This window comes from Arachis hypogaea, chromosome 20, assembly GCF_003086295.3.
Source record: "Arachis hypogaea cultivar Tifrunner chromosome 20, arahy.Tifrunner.gnm2.J5K5, whole genome shotgun sequence".
Lineage (NCBI taxonomy): Eukaryota > Viridiplantae > Streptophyta > Magnoliopsida > Fabales > Fabaceae > Arachis > Arachis hypogaea.
In genome coordinates this window covers 74,065,487-74,070,620 of record NC_092055.1, presented here as the reverse complement: position 1 = coordinate 74,070,620, position 5,134 = coordinate 74,065,487, and the positions used below count along the sequence as shown (strand labels likewise).

General features: G+C 36.9%; 1 non-coding gene across 1 annotated transcript; it reads left to right on the top strand.

Moving 5' to 3' along the window:
- The first annotated feature begins 2,575 nt into the window (after nt 1-2,575).
- LOC112787642 (small nucleolar RNA R71) lies at nt 2,576-2,683 on the top strand. The gene has a single exon (XR_003195043.1). It is a non-coding gene; the product is annotated as a small nucleolar RNA R71 (small nucleolar RNA).
- Nucleotides 2,684-5,134: the final 2,451 nt, after the last annotated feature.

Here is a 5,134-nt window from a genome sequence, read left to right as displayed (position 1 = left end):
GTAATTGCCTTCCCTTTTCTCTTTCTTGAGGTTTCTCTGGCCTTAGGTTCCATTAATGGTAATGGAAAAATAAAAAGTTTATGCTTTTACCACACCAAACTTAGAATATTGCTCGCCCTCGAGCAAGAGAAGAAAGAATAGATGAAGAAGAAGAAGATATGGAGGAGATGGAGGGATGTGTGTATTCGGCCATATGGGTGGGATTGAGTGAGAAAGAGATGTTGAATTTTGAAGGTAGGTGGGTGTATGGATGTGAGTGGTAAATGGAAAACAGAAGGGATGGCCATGAATGGAGAGAGTGAGTGGAGGTAGGTGGGGATCCTGTAGGGTCCACAGATCCTGAGTTGATCCTGTGGGGTCCACAGATCCTGAGGTGTTCAAGGATTTACAACCTTGCACCAAATTAGGCATGAAAAATGTCCTTGCACACAACTCTGGGCGTTCAGCGCCAGATTGGTGCTTGTTCTGGGCGTTGAACGCCCATTTGTTGCCCATTTCTGGCGTTGAACGCCAGAACCATGCTTGTTCTGGGCGTTCAGCGCCAGCTCTTCTCCAGGGTGCAATTCTGGCGTTCAAACGCCCAGATGCTGCCCATTTTGGGCGTTCAGCGCCAGAACCATGCTTTGTTCTGGCGTTGAACGCCAGCCAGATGCTTCTTACTAGCATTTAAACCCCAGTAAGGTCTTCCTCCAGGGTGTGATTTTTCTTCTGCTGTTTTTGATTCCGTTTTCAATTTTTATATTTATTTTGTGACTCCACATGATCATGAACCTAATAAAACATGAAAAACCATGAAAATAAAATTAGATAAATAAAAATTGGGTTGCCTCCCAACAAGCGCTTCTTTAATGTCAATAGCTTGACAGTGGGCTCTCATGGAGCCTCACAGATGTTCAGAGCATTATTGAGACTTCCCAACACCAAACTTTGAGTTTGGATATGGGAGTTCAACACCAAACTTAGAGTTTGGTTGTGGCCTCCCAACACCAAACTTAGAGTTTGACTGTGGGGGCTCTGGTTGACTCTGTTTTGAGAGAAACTTTTTATGCTTCCTCTCCATGTTTACAGAAGGGTAACCTTGAGTTGTAAACACAAGGGAGTCCTCATTCAATTGAAGGACTAGTTCACCTCTGTCAACATCAATCACAGCTCTTGCTGTGGCTAGGAAAGGTCTTCCAAGGATGATGGATTCATCCTCATCCTTCCCAGTATCTAGGACTATGAAATCAGCAGGGATGTAAAGGCCTTCAACCTTTACTAACACGTCCTCTACCTGTCCATAAGCTTGTTTTCTTGAATTGTCTGCCATCTCTAATGAGAATTTAGCAGCTTGCACCTCAAAGATTCTCAGTTTCTCCATTACAGAGAGTGGCATGAGGTTTATCCCTGACCCAAGGTCACATAGAGCCTTCTCAAAGGTCATGGTGCTTATGGTACAAGGTATTAAGAACTTTCCAGGATCCTGTTTCTTCTGAGGCAATCTCAGTTGATCCAGATCACTTAGTTCATTGGTGAACAAGGGAGGTTCATCTTTCCAAGTCTCAATACCAAATAATTTGGCATTCAGTTTCATGATTGCACCAAGGTACTTGGTAACTTGCTCCTCAGTAACATCCTCATTCTCTTCAGAAGAGGAATACTCATCCGAGCTCATGAATGGCATAAGGAGGTTTAGTGGAATCTCTATGGTCTCTAGATGAGCCTCAGATTCCTTTGGTTCCTCAGAGGGAAACCCCTAATTGATCACTGGACGTCCCAGGAGGTTTTCCTCACTGGGATTCACGTCCTCAACCTCCCTTACAGGTTCGGCCATGGTAGTTATGTCAATGGCCTTGCACTCTCCTTTTGGATTTTCTTCTGTATTGCTTGGGAGAGTACTAGGAGGGATTTCAGTGATCCTTTTACTCAGCTGGCCCACTTGTGCTTCCAAATTTCTAATGGAAGACCTTGTTTCATTCATGAAACTTACAGTGGCCTTAGATAGATCAGAGACTAAGTTTGCTAAATTAGAGGTATTTTGTTCAGAGTTCTCTGTCTGTTGCTGAGTGGATGATGGAAAAGGTTTACTATTTTTAAACCTGTTTCTTCCACCATTGTTGAAGCCTTGTTGAGGCTTTTGTTGATCCTTCCATGAGAAATTTGGATGATTTTTCCATGATGGGTTATAGGTGTTTCCATAAGGTTCACCCATATAATTTACCTCTGCTATTGCAGGGTTCTCAGGATCATAAGCTTCTTCTTCAGAAGATGCCTCTTGAGTACTGTTGGATGCAGCTTGCATTCCATTCAGACTCTGAGAAATCATATTGACTTGCTGAGTCAATATTTTATTCTGAGCCAATATGGCATTCAGAGTATCAATTTCAAGAACTCCCTTCTTCATAGGCGTCCCATTATTCACAGGATTCCTTTCAGAAGTGTACATAAACTGGTTATTAGCAACCATGTCAATGAGTTCTTGAGCTTCTGCAAGCGTTTTCTTTAGGTGAATGGATCCACCTGCAGAAGTATCCAATGACATCTTAGCTAACTCAGACAGACCATCATAGAATATATCCAGGATGGTCCATTCTGAAAGCATGTCAGAAGGACACTTTTTGGTCAATCCTTTGTATCTCTCCCAAGCTTCATAGAGGGATTCACCTTCTTTTTGTCTGAAGGTCTGAACATCCATTCTAAGCTTACTCAGCTTTTGAGGAGGAAAGAACTTGGCTAAGAAAGCCTTGACCAGCTTATCCCAAGAGTTCAGGCTATCCTTAGGTTGAGAGTCCAACCATACTCTAGCTCTGTCTCTTATAGCAAAAGGGAAAAGCATGAGCCTGTAGACTTCAGGATCTACTCCATTAGTCTTAACAGTATCACATATCTGCAAGAATTCAGTTAAGAACTGAAAAGGATCTTCAGATGGAAGTCCATGAAACTTGCAGTTTTGCTGCATCAGAGAAACTAATTGAGGTTTCAGCTCAAAATTGTTTGCTCCAATGGCAGGAATGGAGATGCTTCTTCCATGTAAATTGGAATTAGGTGCAGTAAAGTCACCAAGCATTCTCCTTGCATTATTATTATTTTCGGCTGCCATCTCCTCTTCTTGTTCAAAAATTTCTGAAAGGTGCTTGCTGGATTGTTGTAATTTAGCTTTTCTTAGTTTCCTCTTCAGAGTCCTTTCAGGTTCTGGATCTGCTTCAACAAGAATATTCTTGTCTTTGCTCCTGCTCATATGAAAAAGAGGGAACAGAAAAATAATAATAATAGAGATCCTTTTTGCCCAAGCATAGAGGTTCCCTTATGTGAGTAAAAGAAAAGAAGAAGAGAAAATATGAACTCAGAGAGAGAGGGTTCGGATTTTTGGTGAGATGAAGTGTTAGTAGATGAATAAATGAATAGAAGGAGATGAGAGAGAAGGAGAATTTTTGAAAATTATTTTTGAAAAAGAGTTAGTGATTTTCGAAAATAGTTTTTGAAAAAGGTTAGTAATTTTCAAAAATAAAAATCAAAAATTAAAATAATTAGTTAATTAAAAAGAAATTTTGAAAAAGAGGGAAGGTATTTTTGAAAATTAGAGAGGGAGTTAGTTAGGTAGTTTTGAAAAAGATAAGAAACAAACAAAAAGTTAGTTAGTTAGTTGAAACAAATTTGAAAATCAATTTTTGAAAAGATAAGAAGATAAGAAGTTAGAAAAGATATTTTGAAATCAAATTTTTGAAAAAGATAAGAAGATATTTTTGAAAAGATATGATTGAAATTAGTTTTGAAAAATATTTGATTTTTAAAATCACAATTAATGACTTGATTCACAAGAAATCACAAGATATGATTCTAGAACTTAAAGTTTGAATCTTTCCTAACAAGTAAGTAACAAACTTGAAATTTTTGAATCAAAACATTAATTGATGATGTTATTTTCGAAAATTAGGAGATAAAGATAAGAAAAAGATTTTTGAAAAATATTTTTAAAATTTTCAAAAATAACTAAGAAATATGAAAAAGATTTGATTTTTGAAAAAGATTTTGAAAAAGATAAGATTTTTTAAATTGAAAATTTGATTTGACTCATGAGAAACAACTAGATTTTAAAAATTTTTGAAAAAGTCAAATCTATTTTTTGAAATTTTGAGAGAGAAAAAAAAAGGAAAGATATTTTTTTGATTTTTTTTGAATTTTTAATAATGAGAGAGAAAAACATGAAAATGATGCAATGCATGAAAATTTTTAGATCAAAACAATGAATGCATGCAAGAATGCTATGAATGTCAAGATGAACACCAAGAACACTTTGAAGATCATGATGAACATCAAGAACATATTTTTAAAAAAATTTTTAATGCAAAGAAAACATGCAAGACACCAAACTTAGACATCTTTCATGTTTAGACTCTATGGATGCAAAAATGCACATGTAAAACAAGAAAAGATGCAAAACAAGAAAACATCAAGATCAAACAAGAAGATTTACCAAGAACAACTTGAAGATCATGAAGAACACCATGAATGCATGAATTTTTCAAAAAAATGAAAGATGAATATGCAATTGACACCAAACTTTCAACTTGACTCAAGACTCAAACAAGAAACATGAAATATTTTTTATTTTTATGATTTTATGAAAATTTTTTTTTTTCGAAAACAAAGGAAAAATTTTTTAAAAGATTTTTGAAAAATTTTTGAAAAGAAAACGAAAAAGAAAATTACCTAATCTGAGCAACAGGATGAACCGTCAGTTGTCCAAATTCGAACAATCCCCGGCAACGGCGCCAAAAACTTGGTGCATGAAACTGTGATCTCAGGCAACGGCGCCAGAAACTCTGTACGCACGTCTTAATAAATCATTTTTCATTCACAACTTCGATACAACTAACCAGCAAGTGCACTGGGTCGTCCAAGTAATAAACCTTACGTGAGTAAGGGTCGATCCCACGGAGATTGTTGGTATGAAGCAAGCTATGGTCACCTTGTAAATCTCAGTCAGGCGGATATAAAATAGTTATGAAGTTTTCGAAAATAAATAATAAAATAAGGATAGAAATACTTATGTAAATCATTGGTGAGAATTTCAGATAAGCGCATAGAGATGCTTTCGTTCTTCTGAACCTCTGCTTTCCTGCTATCTTCATCCAATCAATCCTACTCCTTTCTA